This window comes from Balaenoptera acutorostrata, chromosome 4 (genome assembly GCF_949987535.1).
Source record: "Balaenoptera acutorostrata chromosome 4, mBalAcu1.1, whole genome shotgun sequence".
NCBI classification, from domain to species: domain Eukaryota; kingdom Metazoa; phylum Chordata; class Mammalia; order Artiodactyla; family Balaenopteridae; genus Balaenoptera; species Balaenoptera acutorostrata.
The window spans coordinates 56,234,052-56,255,901 of record NC_080067.1 but is presented as its reverse complement, the minus strand read 5'-3'; the positions used below and the strand labels follow the sequence as shown (position 1 = coordinate 56,255,901).

Sequence of the window (21,850 nt, the reverse complement as noted above, 5' to 3'; positions counted from 1 at the left end):
AATCAGGCAAAACAGTGGGGCAAATCCTTTAATGATTATCTCTAATTTGTCTCAGGTGTGACAAATAAAATATTTCTTCTCATTCTTAAAACCTCCATTCTGAATGTTAAATATATCTCCCTCCCCCAAATCCCACCCAAAAGAAACTCCTTCCCTGGAAGTATCAAATGATGCATAAAAGCCACCCAAGAGATTATAAACTTTATTTTAAATCAGTACAAATTTACACTATTCATTATAACCCCATTTGGAGAAACTAATTATTTTAAGCACCAAACAACAAAGTCTTGTCCCAACTAGGGAAGCACATTCTATAATAACAGGTCTTATAATGCAGTGTTAACAGTACCATCATGCTGTTTTATGAGGCAATTACTCAGTTCCTAAGCAAATAAAAGTACAAAACTCAAAGCCCAGTAGTTTATCCTAATGTAGGAAACAGATTCTTCCACAATAGAATTAACCAAAATAACTTCCACTGACACTATCATGACATGTTTGATTTTGAGTAGTACTACTAATGGAGTACTAATGTCCATTCCAATTTTATTTCAAATATACTTAACCCTACTAGTGCATGAAGAAAGAATGCCTAGTTTTCCTCAGATTGATATTACACAGGCCTATTTCTTAAGCGTGATGTTTTATTTAATGTTTCTTCAACGTGCAGGTTGGATAACCAGGGCACTAATTTACATTAAGGGTCTGAGGATTAAGCATCTGGGGGAAAGAAGCACTCCACACTCACTTCCACCTTTTCCTCACCCCTCCGCAGGGAAGAGCCCCAAGGCACTTGCTGGTGAGGTTATGGAGATTGTGGCTCTGTCCCCTCCCTTCTCCTCTGCTAAAGTAGTGAGCACCAAAGCCCTCTCCCACTGCGGGAAAGTCCTGGTCATCTCACAGACAAGCGTAAGGATAGAACCCGCTCTTTTTTCATCCTGTGCACGCAGGTACTGGTAGGAGGACATAATTGTGATCTAGTACAAAATTTAGGCATTCCTGGCCACCCATCCCTAATACCAAAGAATGTCTCAACTCCCAACATCATGTCTAACACTGACAATTCCAACTTAAGAAACCTTCTGGTTGGCATCGTAATAAACAATGGGACTTGCTATCATCAAAACACAGCAATCCAGCCCCACTAGCTGGCACTCTTAAGCACAGGTGTCAAGTCCAAACTGGGCAGTTAAACTCCAGGTTCTGCAAGTGTGGGATAAAAGGACAGAGCCCCTCCCCAGTTCCATGAAAGTCTTATAAATCTACGATGAGGGAGGGTGGGAGCCAACAGAGAGCTGCAGAAACCCCCAAAGAAACCAAGTCCACTGGCACAAAGAGATAATTGTATCTGCTCTTGAAAATCGTACAGGCAACTTTGGGCAATGCAGCTATTCAATACAGAGAAAGATGCCTGAATCCTGTACTTCTTTTCTACTGGATGATGGATTATTCGCCTCACAGATGTGCAGTGGTTGTTGCAGATTACTGAGAGGGGAACAAGGGAGGGGAAGACGGAGAACTGTGCATAAAAAAATCAACTACTTGTACAATCAACTCAGCATACAGTGGGAACATATAAACGTCATACACTCTTAGTGCTTCAACTCAATCATGCAACAACTGTACCTTTAATCATGGAGAAAAATGGAAGAATAAAGTGAAGCCACAGAGCCACACTGCTCATAAGCAAAGTTGTTAACCCTCTTTACCCTAGGCCACCAGCTTGCTAAAATCCAAGGCCTACTTTCTAATGCCCAAGAGTTTCACCAAAGGTAAACCAGACTTTATCCTGCCTGCAATACAAGGTAAGAGACTGATCTAGAAGGGGTGGTTCATGCAGCCAACAATGTTTAAAAACCCCTTTCTACACTCCATGCACATACACAGGATATGTTCATTTGCCTGGAATTCAAGGGACATGTAGAAAAAGCAATAAATTACCTCTAGGCAACATAATGCCCAGCTACTTAACAAGGCAATTGCCTGCCAACCAGTCCTTAAATTATCATGGAACACCAACAATTTAGTGCCGTGGACCGGGACAAGAGAAAAGGCAGGAGGAAGAATTATAAAAGAACGAAAACCATAGACGCAAAACATAAAACAGGGTACAAAGTAGTATTTACTATGGTTGTTACCATATTTTTGGTTATTCCCTGGTGATGGGGACGGGTGTCGGGTAGCAGGAGGTAATGACTTTTCCAAATACAAATGGAAAGTCAAATGTTCAAGTTGTAAATTGGGAAAACCACTCAGCCCTAACCATTGACAGCTGAAGAAGGTTAAGTCAGGCCAAGAGACTTGGGAAGGCTTGCCATGCATCAATCATTTAATGGTGACAGCTCCCCCAAAAGTGAGTCTCCTCTATTTTGGCCGATAACCCAGACAAAACTACACATGTACTCAACTTAAACACCTTAAGAGGTGCTTAAGCCTCAGCACCACTGCCTTGAGGAGACCTGGAGAATGTGACATGCCTAAGAAAGCTGACCGAACTTGAACTTTTCAAATGGAATTTTAAAAATGAAGCCATGAATGTGGAAGGCTTACTATTCAAACAGTTAACTTTAAGGACCAAAAACTTTATTTGCAATAATTGTGGATGGAAATTATACATTTTCTTACTTCATTATAGGGCAGTCTGGCCATAACTTTATTTTTTCTTAGGGATGTAGGGTCATTGTTTACAATACTGTGTTCAGTCACAAGGTGATGTACTAGGGAGTTACTAAGCATTCTGACCCTACATACTCAGAGAAATTCACCCTTACTTTGAGTTCTTTTTTTTATTTATTTATTTATTTATTTATTTATTTATTTATTTATTTATTTATTTATGGCTGTGTTGGGTCTTCGTTTCTGTGCGAGGGCTTTCTCTAGTTGTGGCAAGCGGGGGCCACTCTTCATCGCGGTGCGCGGGCCTCTCACTATCGTGGCCTCTCTTGTTGCGGAGCACAGGCTCCAGACGCGCAGGCTCAGTAATTGTGGCTCACGGGCCCAGCTGCTCCGTGGCATGTGGGATCCTCCCAGACCAGGGCTCGAACCCGTGTCCCCTGCATTGGCAGGCGGATTCTCAACCACTGCGCCACCAGGGAAGCCCTTACTTTGAGTTCTTATGTTTAAATTCTATGGTGTATTTTTTCCTCTTTCTTCCTCATTAGGCTGCACCACAAACCACACCTCCTCAAATCTGAGAAACATATCCTAAATTGGCTGTCTTACATCTTCCTTGGGCTGGGAAGCCAGGTTGTTAGTTATACACACACAGAGGAGTGGTCTCTGGGGTCTCAGAAGCTCCCCTCTGTGCCCTGCACCGTCCTCCTTGACCACGTGCTGATTATCAGCTCTGAGGGAAGCTGAGTGAGCCAGATGTGTGATCTCTGGATAACTGAGCTGTACCTGTTTTCCGTGTCAGTCAGAAAGTCTCATGAGAAATCACCCTGACAAAACCCGCATTGTCCTGGTCTGGGTTCCTTCTCCCTCGGACAGATGTGTATCTGAGCTGGCCAGAGCTTTCACAGAACTCATGTACTTCATTCAAGGCTCTACCACAACCACACTGTCCTCCTCACACACAACTGAGCTCTTGCAATAAATCCATTCTTTAGACCACTACCGTTTACAAATAAAGAATAAATAAATGTGCTGCAAAACTAATCCGACTAAACCAATAGAAAATAGATGACCTCTACTGCAATGCTTTTTTCTAATTCTCTGAACTTTTTTTTTCTTTTTTTCACATAGAGCTCCAAGGTTTCACTCCTATTCTTTTTATTCTTACCCATACTTCTATTTCAAAGCATTCGGTGACAACCACAGGCCCTCACAACCTCTCCCCCTAACCACACATCCTAACACTAAAACCACAAGTGCTTCATGCCCGGCCAGTTCTATTCTTTTGATTGACAGGGAAGGGATGCCACGTGAGCACTTGTGGTTAACTTCCCTCTCTCCTGAAAGCAAGTCGTTTGTTACTGTCCTTACCTGCTAGCAAGGTCCAGAACCAAAGAACTTCTAGGCTAATGGCGGGGGGGCGGGGGGGCTGCATACTCTGAAAAACAGATCCTCACTGCTGGTAAGACGTTTAATTCTGTCCAAATATGCCCCCAAAGCTTTTACAGAACACCTTATTTTAAAATAATATTGCAAAGGGTCTTCAGTTTTTACATTACTCTAGGCAACTGGGTTATTACTTTTTCCCTTTATTTTGCTTCCCTCACTCCAAGTCCAAAAAGGTTTTCCATGGTATTTTGGCCCCAGCCTATACTAAGAAACACACAGCCAATTTCATAAAAACCTGATTCTCAGGAGAGAACCACAGATCCATTTCCAAAGGCCAGAAAAAGCAATCATATACTAGGAAGAATTTCTAACTTGAAAAAAACCAAAGCCCTGATCACCGCTGGAGGAGGTTTAAGTCTGTGGACCTGGCCTTCATATTAGTAACAGAATGTCCTGGTCCTCACTCCATAGGCTGATGACCCGAATTTCCTTCCATTAATTCAAGATGTGAGTTAGCAGTACAGTACACAAATGGGTTTCAGATGACAAGAGAAAAAGAAACCTAACGGCACCAAAAGGAGCAAAGCATCACCAGCAGCGCCAAACGGGGTGGTCCTGCTGGGTGAGAGGAGACGGGCTCCCTGAGTCAAGTCTCAGGCCAGCGCCAAGGCGCAGGCTCCCAGGCTCACTTCACCTACACCCTGATGTGGCTTCTGACCTATCCTAAACTATCCCGGGGAAGTGTGTAAAAAATAAAAGCAGTATGAGAACCAATAAGAAGAATGTATGTGTGCCAATTACACCTCAATTAAAAAAAAAAAAAAAAAAAGCACATCATCAGTTTTGACTTTTTGCTTCCATTCCGCAATTCAAATGCACTTTCAGAAGTGAAATGGGGGGCTTCCCTGGTGGCGCAGTGGTTGAGAGTCTGCCTGCCAATGCAGGGGACACGGGTTCGCGCCCTGGTCTGGGAAGATCCCACATGCCGCGGAGCAACTGGGCCCGTGAGCCACAGCTACTGAGCCTGCGCGTCTGGAGCCTGTGCTCCGCAACAAGAGAGGCCGCGATGGTGAGAGGCCCGCGCACCGCGATGAGGAGTGGCCTCCGCTTGCCACAACTAGAGAAAGCCCTCGCACGGAAACGAGGACCCAACACAGCCAAATATAAATATAAATTAATTAATTAATTAAAGAAACGTTTAAAAAACAAAAAAAAACAAAAAAAAAAGAAGTGAAATGGGTTCCTTGATGAATGGGAAATGGATGGAAACCCACCAATTAAGACCTATGAAGCAATTAGGAAAATAAAGAATCTAATAAATAATAATAATTTTCAGAATTCATACCACTAAAGTTAATTGTGATTCCATAAAGCTTGTATCTTTTCCAATAAAATATACATTAACCAATCACCTTCACATAATCTAAACAGCATGTAAACATTTTGCTTGCTACATGCTTGTTCTGCAGCCTGGGAAAAATATTCTCAGGGGCACATTAGTAAAATCATAGCTCGACTCATACTTCAACAAAAGTTCCTTCTCTACTAAAAATACTAAATGACTTCCAATAGTAAGAATCTATTGTGGACCAGGTGTCAGAAAATCGTCACAAACATACCAGAGAAATGTTCTAGCCATTTTTTTAAATAGTAATAAGGAAAAGAACTTTTTTTCCTGATTCAACATGGCAAGAAAAACCCCATTAGTAGTCAAAATGACAACAGGATAAACTTACTGAATCACAAAAAAAACGGGGGCTTTGTTGTGCTGTGTCATGTTTGAGGCAGATGGGTTTGAGAGGTTACCAACAAATTACTGTCTCTCTTTTCAAAGAATATAATTATCAGATAGCTAATGTTTTATGAGTGATTACAAGTTTCTTAATGGCTTCCAATGTAAAACCTAAGCCTAATAAAACCTAATTTATTACGACAAACATTTGTGCAGCTGATTTACACTTGTTTATGCCATGACTGTAGTAAAAAAGAAAAATCTTAAAAAGTCAAAATTTGACAGAGAATCATGTAGCACAGAAAAAAGAAAGAAAAACTGCTTTCATGAACTTCCTTCTCATACAGGTGGCCGTTATGTACATATGCCCTCAGTCATAAGGACTGACAGCTTCTTAGTGTGTAGTCTTCCACTCTAAGTTTTATTAGCAAGATTTAGAAAAACAAAGAGGGAGAGAGGAGGAAGGGAAAGAGGAACGCTGAGAGAGGAAGAGAGAGAAGAAAAAAAAGTTTTTAAAAAGTTATACACATTCTTACAACTAACGAGATATCAAAGTATCATTTGCTATTTTATTTTCATCAGAAAAACCTCTTACCTTCCTGCTCCATTCTGGTTTTGAAAGGTAAACCCCTGATGATATTTCAAGACCTAGAAACTCTCAAAACGGTTCTAGCCTTCGGAGCAAAACTAGAAACAGCTTTCTGATGATAACCGTGGAAACACCAACAGCATCAATAGAAAGAAAAAAAAATGAGGAAAACAAGATAGAAACACTGTGCAACCTCCTTTGCCTCTGAAATTGAGAAAAACCTGCTCAACACACATCGGACTGTTTTTACTATGCTCCTGCTACTGTGAAAGCAGGACTTTTCTTGCCCTTCTGGTAACACTAAAGCAGGGGCCGTGGCACTGGCTCTGACCGTGTGGAATTACCATGTGGCCATTTAGGAACCTGATGGGGGGCGCTGCCACTGGACAGGAAAAGGCTGCAGGTGGTTGCAGTGCTTCACTGTGTACCGTCTCTCCCGTACACTGTGGGCAACCATGAGGAAAGGTACTTGTACAGGCAAACACTCTCCTTCACTTTTCTGAAAATCAAATTAAATTGTGCCCAAAAAAGGATATGGAGAGAAACTAAAGATATTTATTAGAATTTTTCACAGCCCTTCCACTAAAAACTGTTCAAAGGACCAGTATGTTATGGCAAAAAAGCACTAGAGCAGAGAGACCCCAAGACTGAGTATTGGAAAATATGAGTTCTAATTTGAGGTTTGCCAATAATTAGCTTTAAATTTGGGCAATTAATTTCTTCTTTTACAAAATGACAAGATTATAGATTCGCCTTTAAGGTTTCTTTTTGCTCTTAATAGCCTATGTTTCAAAACACCATTGCCTACTGTGCTCACTTCATACAGATTAAACAAAAGCTAAAAAGAGAGGTTTACTCAAACTCTAAGAACCTGTTAGTTTCTCTTACTTGTATGAGTATAATCTGAGCCTTCTGCATAAGAGAGGAAGAATCTAAGTAAAATGTTGAAAAAGAACGTATTGAGTAAATAGTGATAGCAATCACTGTGTTTTTATGCCAATGAAATCTAATTTTACAGCTGAGTTCTACACAGCTGTGAAAGAAAGACTCTTGCCATGGCTTGCCACTTGAATGAAAGAAGGAGTGGTGATAACTGTTCATGCAGAAAAACCTCTTGAGACATGAGCAGTACCTGGAGGTATGCACCCAGCTGGTTGGTTGAGGCACAAACAGTCTGGAATTTGTCTTCTTGTCTGACATGGGTTCATTAGTGAAGTTAAAACACAGTTGTCTGAAAAAGTTCCTAACCTTAAAGACACTCTCGCTTTTTGCATCCAATTATAAACACAGGAGAATTAGGTGGCAAAATTTAAATTCACAGAGAAATCCCGTGAAACTGAGTTAGATTAAAAGCACCGCTGCCACCGCTGCCACAGATTAAATAACAGTAAATGATTCAAGCAACAAATTAAAAAAAGAATTGTCTACTGTGCTCCAGAGGCCAAGGAGGGATGCCAAACAGTCTAATGTATAGGCCCTGCCTTTGAGAATCCATAGATGCTTTCTTTTTTTTTTTAATTTGGCAAAGCATAGTCATGTCTGAACTCAAAACTACCATATAGGAAAGGCACTATTTTCTGAGAAGGAAAAAAAAGAAAACCCACATATCTAAGGATCATACGTAAGCATTGTATGCATCCTGAGGCTACTTTTATCAATGTAATTCTCCATGAATATACAGAGGCTGGTTGCTTCCATAGCCCCTCAATATACTCCAAATCTTTAAGGAAACACAAAAACTTAAAAAAAAATTCTATCACTACATATACACAATCTCTGGACCTCTGATCCACATCCACACATAAACAGCTCAGTTCTGCAAATATTAACTAAAAGGGAAAGGGGGCCCAACTACAAAAGAGGTTTACCAACCAAAGGCCTGTTTGTTTTGTTCATTGTTTTTAAACGGTGTTTAAAGAAGTTTGCAGACATAATTAGACATTTTTATTAGAACACCTAGACTCAAGGCACACTCAGCACAGTAAATCTCACATCCCTCTCTCACATCCCAAGGATGACAGTCTAGCATCTAACAAGAAACATTCCAAAGCTATGAGCCCTTATTTTCACACATATCCAAGCTAACTTTGTCACATACTTTATCCAAAGATGAGAAGAACTGAAAATATTTCTTTTCAATGAGATTCGGAATTGTGTGGTTGTTTGTATCTTTTTCTATAGGATGTTGAAAACAAGTCCAAGAACAGAAGAGGTCACTCCTAAAACCCTCTTCCAGCTCCAGGTCTTGGCACCTCCCCACCAGTCAACCTGCAAGCTGCAAGGGCGGGGCAGATATAGAAAGAGATGAGATGGGAAATCAGAAGACAGCTCTCCTCTCCATCCCAGCACCAGAAGCTCACTCCTCACCCAGCCCTTGGGCTACTTACTACCACCTGCCTGGAAGCCCCACGGCACTGTGACAGGTCCCACTGCTCGTCAGGGCTGTGACTCAAGGTGGGCCTGCACAGGCCCTCTGGGTCTCAGTCTCTTCATCTGTAATGTGGGTTCTTTAACACAACTTCTAGAGTCTCCTCTAATGAAATCCAAAATGTATTTTATTACTCTGCTTTTAGAGATCTATTATGAATTAAATTCACATTTCTACAACCACTTGGGTACCTAACAGCCACGTGTTAACACCCTTTATTGGTGTGTGGGTGGGATGTGTTGCAGACACCCAACAACTGACTGTTTCTGGGAAAGGATGAGAGAAAGAGCCCCAAAGCAAAGAAAGGCACGGCTTGCAGCCCCTGCACATTAATTCTTACCTAGCCTCTCAACCTTCGTGTGAAGGAGGCAGTATTCCCCTCTTAAAAAGTATTGCAGCTAAGGCTGAGAGAGGTTAAGTAAGGGGCCCAAAGAGACTCAGAAAGTGATGGTTAAGAGTCAACGCTCTCTGAGCGAGCTGATTATAACATCTAAGAATCTAGCAACAAAACATGGAAGTGGAAGGACTGATGAAAAATTCATAGGTTAGTGAATTTTAAAATTAGATAAAACAAGCACATAGTACAAAATTCAAAAGATAACTTTCGAAGACATCCAATCAAAGTACATTTCTCTCCTATCCAGTCCCCAGTTCCCCATACACAAAGGCAACAACAGTGAGTTTTGGGTGTATCCTTACCAAGATGCAGATTTAATGATTTTTTAAAACACTTTCTAAAGTAGCTTAAGGAAGGTTAAACAAATCCACTGTACTATCATGTAGTCCAGATGGTTAAAAATTAGGGAGAAAAAGAAACCAAACTATAAACTACTAAAGTTACACCCTCTGTGTTGATTTTCAAAGAGATATGCCATGATTAAACACAAAAGTAAAATTACTTCACAAAGGAGGGCAGCTTAGCAAGTCATCGATGAGGAGAGTGTCAGAACAAGGTATTTCGTACAAAGGGTTTCAAGATTCTATTATTTTCAATATCCCAAAAGGACTCAGCTGAAAGGAATCTTCTAAAATAGCATCAAACAAAAGGCCATGAACAGAGATAATCACCCATTCTTTTAACAAATACTTATTGAGCATCCACTATGTACCAGGGACTGGACTGGACTAGAATTCTAGGATTCTAGAAATAAAGTCATGATGTTAAATAGCATTACACTGAAATGTTATATTCGATTAACCCAAATCCACACTGGATACTTCTGACAAAACCGAAGTCAACAGACCACCCTGCTCTATGAAACCTTTCATCTGAGATAAGCTCCAATGTCTAAATTTGGTTTCCCAGCTGTGGCATCTTTCCTACTCTTAAGAGTGTGCCAGAAGATGAATTTGTCTTCAAAACATGCCCCCTGCCTCAATCTTCATTTCTGATTAGCCAGGAGGATACTAAAATTGTTTCTTTAATCAGCTCATATAGAATTCAATCATGTTTATTTAACAAACTCAGTTTTTGTTGAACTGAATAGATGTTATAAAACACTCATTACAAGGAAGAGCTCTGAAGCTGTTACTTCAGCCCGGTAGAAGCATCACTGATGTTTTCTCCAATTTATACTTAAATATGTATTTCAAAGAGTTCTAACACTTTATTACTAATTTTAGATGTTGGTTCAAATATTTCTTCCTCCCCTATGTGGGGGAGGGTAGAGAAATCAATGAGAATAGTATAGGATACACTGAAAATCAGTTTACAAACATGTTTTTTAAAACAAACTATTTCTTAAAGAATCATTACAACTGATGACATTCTCATAAGCAGCTCTGTATTTCACCTAATGTGACTAAACACAAAGCAAATACCAGGTGTTCCTTAGAACTTACAAGGTACTGAAACAGAAAATTCACATGAAATGACACTTATAAAGAAACAAATTAGCAGGTGCAAAGACACACTGTGTAAGGGAACATCTATTTACTGTATCAGATTTTAGCCCATTACAACAAAATTTTAACATGAGCAACCACTTTACTAATTCAGACTAATATTTTTGAAAACACAAAACTGTGGAATTCTTCAGAAAAAACATTTTCTTTCTTTTACGGGGGGGGGGGGGGGGGGAACAACTGTCCCGTACCATAGAGCATCAAAGAGCTTTAATAAATGAAATGGCAATTGGTGTATACATACTTATATGCAAACAGACGAATCTAAATGTTTGAAAGCATGATGCTTGCCTATATTCTAAATACTCCCTGTGAATAATGACGACATCATTAATTACACTAATATAATTTGTTAAGAAAATGTAAGGGGGCTGCATTCATTTATTTAATAAATACTCACTTAGGTTCTGCTCTGTGTAAGACACTCTTTTGTTCTAAAATCATTCAAATTCTAAATTTAAGGAGTCCACTAATAGGCTTTAAAATCTTTCCAGAAAAATAATTTTAAATTTCAACTCTGCTACAAAATGCATGTTCTCCAATTCAATTTTCATATTTCTCCTCAAGTGAAAGCATGAAAGACACAAGATACTTTTCAGTTAACATTACTGAAGAACTCAGAAGCATAAGATTGAAAAAGACAAATAACATTTTAGGATTATTAATAGTTATGACCTCATGAACCCCATTAAAAGAATCTCAGGAACACACAAGGGTCCCCCATACCACACTTTGACAACCACTGCTCCATGCCAAGCACCTTAGATGTAAAAATATAAGAAAAATTTAAACTCACTTTCTAGTAGACAAAGATTGTTGTCCGTATTTTATACTCTATACATCCACAATTCACCCGGCAGGGTCTGAACAGAGAATAATTAATCCAAATGAAAAGGTATCCAAATTCCACCATGGATTTTTCTCGACAGGACTTTATGTTACACTCTTTAAAGTACTTTGGTGAAACAAATTCATTTGGTAAAATCTTGAGAAAAGAGCAACAGGCTGGGGGGATAGGAAATGGATGTTGGGGACCAGGTACTCCGCTGCTGGGAATGTCAGCAAACATTCAGGGACCGGGTGGGACCTGACTCCAATAAATCCAGGCCCATTACACGGGGACCCCGTTCGATCTCTCGAGTAATCATATCCATGCCCTGGATTCAAAGCAAACGATCAACTCCAACGAAATAAAGACAAATAATTTTGTGTTGCCATTCCCAAGTAAGAATCTTATCTGCTCTGATCTCTAGACCTTCATTTACTGCTCAATAGAGCCCATTCGAAATCCCAAGATGACTTGATCTAGTATTTTCTAGGGTCACTACTTTATTTTCTTTAGCCACAGCCTATTATGTCTTTCATCAGAGAACCCAAAAGGAGTTTTCTGAGGCATAAGGATAACTCTTAAAACAAGAACGTCAAGTTTTAAATATAGACAGAACAGTTAGTAAGAAGGTGACATTCATTTCCTAGAGCAGGAGAATTAGCAAGATCAAAATATGCCACAGCTAATTGATTTACGTTCAGCAAACACTCTTAGATAAGTGGCTTCCCTTTTATTTTTAAAAATAGATTTAACAAGCATATTAATTTTCCACCAGCCATTATAAATAAATGGAACTACAAAATATCATTCTTTGCAAGGGAGTTCTGGCCAGTCGCTGTGAGCCTGACCCTGAGTGGAATGTGTATTTACATTGCCGAGAGGGTGCATTGTGTACTGGTGGGAAAGCACTTCTCACAAACCTCCCATTCAAGGGAGGCCTCCACAATAGGTACTCACACACAGGAAGCAGGCCTCGCTAACAGCACCTCCAACTGTTCCAGAGAGAACTTTCCAAGGCAGGGGACGGTGAACCACTGTAAATGCCATGTTCACAGGCCCCCACTGCCTACACTTCAGGGTTAACAAAGCTGGTGTTGTCCACAATCATTCCCCCGAGTTCTTCCCGAGGTAGAAGGGACACAGTCAACAACTGCATTTCATTTTTCTAGCTAATCTCTTAGGGTATCACTTTGTTTAAAAAAAAAAATCACAAGGCCATGACATTTGTCTCTCAAATGAACTGGAAAATACTCCCAGGAAGTTAGTGCTTTTCAAAACTAATGAAAGGTGTTAGTATTGAATATGCAATGTTTAAAAAATCAAAACTTCAACACTCACTTCATTATCTCTACTGAAAATTAGGGTTCCTTAAATACTGCCCATTTTCTTAACTGCAAAGCAAAAAAAATAATTATTTTAACTCCTCAAATAGGAAAATGGGCATTGTCAGCATCATACCAATGACTTTTGCACAAATATGTGAGGAAATAAAGATAATGTCACCATTATCTTTATTTCCTCACATATTTGTCAGCAAATTAACCAACTGCTGATGGAAAATGCAATTAACAAATAGGTTTTACCAATTTACTACTACACTATAAAACTACCAGTTTGACTTTTTCCTCCCTACCTGAGCTTTTTTAAAAAAACACAACCAGGTTCTTTCAAAAATGTTGATTAAATTCTCAATACCCAAGTTTCTCAACCTGCAAAAGAGAGGAACATTCTTAGGCCATTAAATAACTTAATGACATTGGGCAAGGGGCAACTCCTCTGGCTTACTTTTCTCATTTCTCTAATTAGAGGACTAAACTCCATCACCAAGGTCCCTGCCAGCTCTAATAATCTATCGATTTGGGGACAGCAACAAAGAACATCACATTTAATACATACATCTCAAGGGTTTATTGGAAGTCTAATACTTAAGGCAGCCACCATAAAATAAAAGGCATCTGCACCCATGCCAACCATAAATAACAGCACTTACTAGCTTCAGGAAGTCACTATTGCAATACAGAAAAAGTAAACCAGAAATCACATGGAAACGCTCATAACACAATATTTAGTGAAAGGTACACAGAGTATATATGTACATGTAATTGTTTATGAGACTGAAATGAAATAAAACCACAATGTTAACAATGGTTAACCTATGGATAATGAAATGAGTTATATTTTTTCCTTTGTACTTAACTATTTTTGAGCATCTATAATTTTTATAATCATAAAAGTTAACTTTTAAAAACCCATATAATTCAATCTACGTCGCGCCATGTGACTGTTCAAATTTTCGCGATGAAATATTTCCAAACCACTGTACAACATAAGGTAAAGACCTAAAAGATTCGGATTTAGCAAAGTCTCTCAGAACGAACTTTCACCATTCAGCTGGGGACTATGTGGAAGGCAACAATGGAAGCACATCTGTGGTTAAGTAATAGATTTGGTAACATTTACAAAACCAGCCCTCGGGTCATGCTTGCAGAGTAATCCCTAGATTAGGCATGTTCACTAGGACCAACCCAAACAGTTTTTTTAAAGGGAGGAGGGGAAAGCAGGTTTCTCAGCCTTACTTTTTTTAGATAACAAGCACTCCAACATATCCTCTTTGAACTGCCAAAATAAATCGAACTTTCTGGGTGGAGAACTCTCTGTCAATCAAATGAGGCTCAGCAAAGATAAACTAATAATAGAAATCTGTTACATACTTACTTAGCTGTGCTAACTATGCTAGTCCCTAACCAGCACAAAGGACTTCAAAAACTCTAGCTATGAAAAGTACAGGGTGGGACCAGAGAGTTCCCTTAGGGTTGGCAGGCCTCATTCTCAGTGGAAAAGTAACTACCCACTCTTATCTTTATGGTTTCTCTCCACCCCACCCTTCCTCATCTGAAGCCTAAAAATATTTGTTCCATATTTTAATTCCCACATCCCCATATATTAGAACATATAACACACGTTCACTCTAGGAATCTGGAAATACAGAAAAGTAGGAAGAAAGTTTAGATTATTCATAATCACATCACCCAGAAACATCCACTGTTAAAACAGTGATGTGTTTCATTTCAATTTTTTTCTAGCCATATGAAATCTATAAAGTTAGAGGGCTACAGTTGACACAGTATAGACCTATTTTTTATTTTTGATATTTCATGATTATAACACTGACAACTTTAAAAAAATAAAGAACTGGTTCCCAAGTGACATTTTCAGAGAAGGTGGCAAAATCTTCTTCAGGTCCTTGACCTTGGCACAAAGCTAGGGAATACATGGTATTCAACTGAGATGACCAATGTGTACCCAAAGGCATAATCTATTCTTATATGATATCAGGTTATAATGACATAACACACTTAGATTGTGTGCAAATATTTAAATAGAATTATGAAGTGAATGGTTCCCACAAATTACTGTAAATTCAATTTTTTGTTTCTATATTTCCATATATATGTTTCTAAAAAGTAAAGGTTTACTGTCTGTTTCTCAAGAGCTATAGGATGTTTTCTGTTAACTGTTCAGAACACTTTCTTCACAACTATAAACCTACCCTATCTTCTCAGCAGAACAGACGTATCATGAATCCAGGTCAATGGCACTTTGACCCAAAACACTTAACCCTGAGCATCTAGGTGTACTGCTGCCGGTAAAGTTATTAACAGAAAACCAGACTGGCAAAGTGTATGAGGTGACCTAAAATATCTTAGTATAAAGTATATCTCATCATAAAATAGTGAAAAGTTAGAAGCTATCTCATCCATACAATGCAAGACTATGCTGCCAATTTTAAACGCTGTAAGTGAAGAGAGATGCGCACAACACACTGTTTATAGGGAAATAACATAGAGGAATAACAGGTTAACAAATAGAAGGTCTAAGCTGTGGTCTTATTTCTGCAAAACTAGGAATATGTTTATTTTTCACAAGAGAACAGAAATAAAAGAATATACACCGAAGTGTTCACAGTGATTATGGTTAAGTAGGTAGGATGAAGAATTTTTCATCAACATGTTCTGACTTTTTTTTTTAGTGGCGCTTTTGCTAGGGGAAAAAAAAATGTACTGAATATATAGAACACAGAGCATCTTAAGGGCAATCTCATCATATTTGTCAAATCATCCAACAGAAAAATGAGAAACAGATAATGGATATCTGATCAATGAGAATCCTATGATACAAAACACACCTCTATGACTTCCTGAAAAGGGTCACTGATGGTGGCAGCCCCACCTTCTAAATCGGTGCAGCAGCTCACAGGTGTGGTTTCCCCTTCACCTTAGGCACAGTGGGCCGACCCACAGTGATGGTGAGGGCTCCACTCCTAGAAACGATTTTCAGTTTCAAGATGTATCATAGAATCCTGAATCTAAAAAGGAACCTTGAAAAGTTCAGTCTGACACAGGCTTGTACAATATCTAAACATCCCTAATTGACCAGAGGCTTCAAAATATCATAACCCAGCATTTTTTTTATTATATCCTTCAGTTAGTTTTCCCGGATTTCCTCTCTCAAACAGTTGGTAAAAACACATTTATTTGGAATAACAGGATGATAAGAACAGATAAGGTCAGAATTAGACATAACCATGTCTGAGTCAGTTAAAAATATAAACTGTTGAATATTTTAAAATCACCACTAGTGAAAGGATTCTTCCTTTAAGAAAAGTCTGTTCCTCTGACGCTTCCTTTCCATTACCAGCAGCAGGAGGAGCAGTGCCCTAGTTCAGGAATTAAATCAAATCACTTCTAGATTCTGGAACAGTCTGGAACCAACTTACCCTGCCTACCATCTCTCTCTCTCGTCTCCCTCTTCTGTCCACTCTACCCTGCACATGCAGACCATGTAATTCATTGTGAAACATCACTTCCACTAGGCCACCACTCACTCTCACAAACCAGGGACTCTCCACGCAGAGGCCAGAGCAGCTCTCATGAGATGCGGAATGAAAGACTTCGCATGTGGAAGTGGGAGTTCTACTGAGCTAACTGCTCCGGTTAGTGTTTCTTCAGGTGTGACGCAGGAACTACTGCAACAGAATCAGGTGGGGTGCTTGTTTAGAAACACAGATTCCTCACAAATGTTCACAGCAGCATTATTCATAAATGTCAAAAAAGGAGAAACAACCCAAACATCTATCAACTTTAGAATAAATAAATAAGATATGGTATACCCACACAATGGAAAAGAACTTGGCAATAAAAAGGAATGAAGTACTGACACATGACAGAACATGGATAAACCTTGAAAATATTATGCTAAGTGCTGAAAAAGCTAGCTACAGAAGGCCACATATTGTATGACTTCCTTTTTATGAAATGTCCAGAACAGGTGAATTTTTAGAGACAGAAAGGTGTTTGCCTGGAGCTTGGGGCACAGGTGGAGGGGTAGAGGGATGGCAGGGCAGAGTAACTGCTAATAGGTACTACAAGGTTTCTTTTAGAAGGTACAAAATGTTCTAGAATTTGATATTGGCGATGGTGTACAACCTTGCCAAAATGCTAAAAATATATATATTGCATTTTACATCTTAAATGAGTAAACTGTATGACGTGAATTATTTCTCAAAAAAACTGTTTAAAAATATGGATCCCTCAATTCCACCTCAGAACTACCAAATCAGAATCTCTGGAGGGAGGCCTGGATATCTTTCCTCTGAACAAGGGCAGGTGATGGGAATTTTCAGAAAAGCTGTAAAATATACTAAACACTGTCTTAGATCTTTCCTAATATGACATATATAGGCAAGACAGTATATTCTGTAGCTCAGAAACATTTCTCCAGCCAAACAGATCCTCCACAGTCCCCTGCCTATATAAATGTATTTCCTACTCTGCCCACACGACTCTCCCTCCTACCAGTGTCACGACTTTCCCTCTTACCAGTGTCACGACTCTCCCTCCTACCAGTGTCATGACTCTCCCTCTTACCAGTGTCACGACTCTCCCTCCTACTACCAGTGTCACGACTCTCCAGAAGCATGTGACCGCTGAAACTCTGCTCCTGGTACTCCCCCCTCCTCTTTCCTAGGACATCCACCTTCTGTCTAAGCCTTATCTGTTGCTTAAAGCTACCTCAAGATTACTCCAGTTTACAATGACCTCCACTAAGAGCCCTTTGGGCCTTCCTGTCCTCAAGTGTGAAAGGAGGGTGATGGACGGCTTGACTTTCTTCCATATCTGATAGTCTGAGCCTCTCTGGAAGACTCAAGAGACACTCCAGGCAAGCAAACTTTCCTCCATTCAATTCACTTATTACATCCAAATAATGCCTCTTGGGCAACTTTCTCCCCTACTTGATGTATGGGGAAGTTAAATAACTTGAGGAAGAATTTTTTTTAAGGCTGGAGAATATGCACCTGTTAAAAAGGTCCTCAGGATACTGCTACAGGGCCCTGGCATGTGGTAGTGGCTCAGCTATTTGATGAATTCCTTGATACTTCAGAAGTCACTCCTCTAGCTACAGTCTATTCAGACTTCTAGGTTTGCTGAGGTTATCTACAGAGATCTTTTGCATGGGGGAGACCTGTCACTTCTGTACTGCTTCTGTTTGACATATGAAGGTTGCTGTTCTTCTTTTCCAAGAAGACACTACCAACCTCTATCAAAGAGACCTGTAATATATGTTGTTTTTTTCTGCCAGTGATGATGGCTTTATGAAAGCATTTGAAAGAAGAGTTGTTAAGGTTAGAGGTGCATTCCATGGTCATGAAATGAACAAAATACCGGGCCAATCTTGTGATCAATATGCAATATCCTTTTCTGAAGCAGCCTAAAGCCATTCATCACTGCCCCCCATCACGTACACAACGCAAGGTCAGTGAAACACCAGAGCACTCCAGATGATGTTCCTAGAAGCAACACAGTTTTCAAAATTGCTCTTTGGTGACTACTCGTGTCAAGATGAATAAACAAAAATTCCACGTGTGTTAAAATAAAAGCCAATTTTTTGAAGAAGCTAATAACTTTTGTATCACAATTTATAGGTACAAAATGCATTCTTATATTTCCAGCAACTTGTAATGACAAAGCTTCATAAAGCTGAAATTAAGATGCTCCAAAACACATATACATAAACACACATATGCATAGATATACACTCCTTAGAAAAAACACTAGGAAATTACACAGCCCTTCATACTATAATGCCCATTTCTAAATCTATAAAATATCAGACTCCTGTAATTTCTAATAGTTTTTTTCAGATGTTTGCAAATTAAGGGAAAATGTGCATCTCATCTTCAAACTGTACTGTTCTTTTCACATGTTAATATTATGTAGATAAAAACCTTGGTAATTCAAAATTATTGAGGAAAATCCCATCTATATATATGAAAAGAAGCAACTGCAACAACAAATATAAATGCAGCTAAAACTGTCAATAGCATTGCCAAGTGTAACTCCTACCTGCTCTACTTAACAGATAAGACATACTTGTACCTCTAACAATTGCTACTTCAAAAAAATATTTTCCCATGGATGGACCCAGAGATTGTCATAGTGAGTGAAGTAAATCAGACAGAGAAAGACAAACATCATATGACATCGCTTATACGTGGAATCTAAAAAAAGGGTACAAATGAACTTACCTACAAAACAGAAATGGAGTTACAGATGTAGAAAACAAACTTATGGTTACCAGGGGGTTGGCAGAGGAGATAAATTGGAAGATTGTGATTGACATATACACACTACTCTATATAAAATAGATAACTAACCAGGACCTACTGTATAGCATAGGGAACTCTACTCAATACTCTGTTATGGCCTATATGGGAAAAGAATCTAACAAAGAGTGAATACATGCATATGTATAACAGATTCACTTTGCTGTACACCTGAAACTAACAAAACATTGTAAAACTATACTCTAGTAAAAATTTTTTTAATATATATTTTCCCAAGTACTTCAGAAGAGTTTTATTTTATTCTACTCCCTCTCCCTAGGTCCTCCACCTCAGTCTTATTTTAGTAAATTATTTCCCAACTTCTTCATAGCCACTGAAGAGATTACTAGGATGAAAACTTAAATTAGCTATATTATCTTCAGTACCCAGATAAAACAAGGTAAATAATAATTTAGTTTTGGTTTTGTGAGCTGGACCCTAAGTAAGGATATCATTTCAGTTTATTTTCACAATCCTGTCCTGTTACACGGGAAAGCAAAGTGATAAGGAATACTACACTGGAGAATCAGGAAACCTGGGTTATTCTGACTGCACCAAGAACTCTTTCTGTGTTCTAAGCACAAATCTCTCTCCAGCTCCTTAACGTGTGCTGTTTGGTGAGGGTCCTGGCTTTTTTCTCACATGCCCACTCAAACTGGTTTGGTACCTGCCTGGATTACAGTCTTGAGAAAGATTCACTGCCCTGGTTCAGTGATAGAGAGGGCTGCCAAGGTAGTGAGATTAAGGATTGAGGAGATCCATGTCACATATTTGCCATCCATTGGTTAGAAAAAGCACCAAGGACCCCTCTACTCAATCATTCTCAGTCAATCAAGAACTGCAAGTAGCAGAAAAGAGGAGATACATCTGATGCTGGACAAGTTGTAGAGACAAAACCTCTGGTCTCCACCTCTAATTTGTTTAGCATTTCAGAGACAATATTAATGTCTGAGAATTTAAAATTGACTAATTGCTAAAAAATTTAATCAACATCTAATAATTAAGATATTAGAATTAAGCACACCTACTCAAATCATTTAACAGACAACCACATCTGACAGATCACCACAACCAGAGCACTACTACAAATGAATAATACATGTTGAAATCATGTGTGACTGAAGTCAGATAAAGTTGAGTAGACAGATCTGGAAATTTATTCCCTCGGTTTTTCAAACATTTATTGGGTATCTCACGTGCCTAGAACTGTGCAGACACTGGAAATCCAGTTATGCACGTTTGGCTAACTTTGCAATTGAGCTAAGATTTCAAAAGACCTTCAAATAATGAACAGAGAGTGAGATTTTTCAAATCTCCATGTCCTTGATCTTTACAAGGCAGTCTTATTGGAATCTTTTTTTTTTTTAATGTTCCAAGATCCTTCTGTCAAAGGTATTAAGATATTGCTATGACTGAAATTATAATCTAAAATCATCATACTGCTGAGGGCTTAGTAAATCCGACATTCAACTTGTGTGTGGTGTGTGTTGCCACCTACCCCCTACCTTCAATCAACTGATGATTCAGTACTGACTGTCACAGGGAAATCCTCCAAACCTCTGCAGACAGCTGTGCCCCATAGCTTCCTGTTTCCAACACTCACTAATGAATTCGTACGGTTTTTTTCCAGGGTCTAAGAAAATCCTGTAGTAAAACATCTTGTCCCAATCTTATATTGTACTCCTGTAACATACATTCTAAAAGATGTTTTCGTACATTCTTGATTCATAGATTTAATTCAGAAACGAGAATCAGTAAAAGAAATAATCTGTTCTGAACTAATTTTTACTTTGCAAAGTTCTACGGGTATTAGTTACTCACTGTGAGTTTTAAAAAGCTCACAGCACACTGAAAATCCTATTTATTCAAAGCTAATTCTGTGAAATTCAACACCATGACAAGTCAGTTCTCTCTCAATGCCTTTTCTGTCCATAAGAAAGCTAATTTCCCTATCACTTAAACCAGAAGACTGAATATGATTTGGCCATTGTCTATGTATCTTAAAAGTCTTACTGCTGGATAAGTGAATAAAAATACAACTCTTTTTTATACCTTCCATACAAGCTAATCATTTTAAGCAACACATACTTTTTAGGAGAATGCTGTCAACACAAATAATGAGATTGTACTTGTACTTCTACGTTGTAGATTTATTTTTAAAACGATTTCTAAATGATCAATTACACTTCAAAATATACTTGTGACGATTCAGATTTGTTAAATTTGCCGTATGTAAACTATATTTCAATTTTTAAAACATTTCACAAGGAATTCTAGCACTGCACACATCGCCTGAAATCTACATGACGTGAGGAAAGAGGATCTCGGTGGCAATCCAGAGACCTGGTTTAATTTGTTTTATTACAAATACCAGCTGTGTGACTTAGGTTTCTCCGAGCCTCCATTTATCTGCAACATGATGTGGTTGGACTAGATTACCCGCAAATTTCCTTCCAATTCTAAATTCTGTGATCCTAATACAGCAACTTCACTAATTTGGGATCAGAGTCATAAACAAAGTTCTACTTAAAAGATATTTTCCCTAGAAAGTACTTTGTTTAGCTGCATATCTTTAAAGAAAAATTACAATAGCCATATAACACTCATTCATGTCACACCTTGAATGATAAGCATTTTTAGGCTGCAGGCGTCTCAGGAACAAGACGTGGCAAGCACTTCCCTGGTTCTAAGCTTCTCATTAC

General features: G+C 38.9%; 1 protein-coding gene across 4 annotated transcripts in view; it reads right to left on the bottom strand.

Moving 5' to 3' along the window:
* FNDC3B (fibronectin type III domain containing 3B) overlaps positions 1 to 21,850 on the bottom strand; it is a 354,599-nt gene that overhangs the window by 287,296 nt on the left and 45,453 nt on the right. Inside the window, exon 2 of one of the 4 annotated variants that reach the window (XM_057546030.1) lies at positions 16,371 to 16,511. The exons of the other annotated variants lie outside the window; for them this stretch is intronic. The gene's annotated coding sequence lies outside the window, so the exon portion shown is untranslated. The remainder of the gene's footprint in view (positions 1 to 16,370; positions 16,512 to 21,850) is intronic. 4 annotated transcript variants of the gene reach the window in all.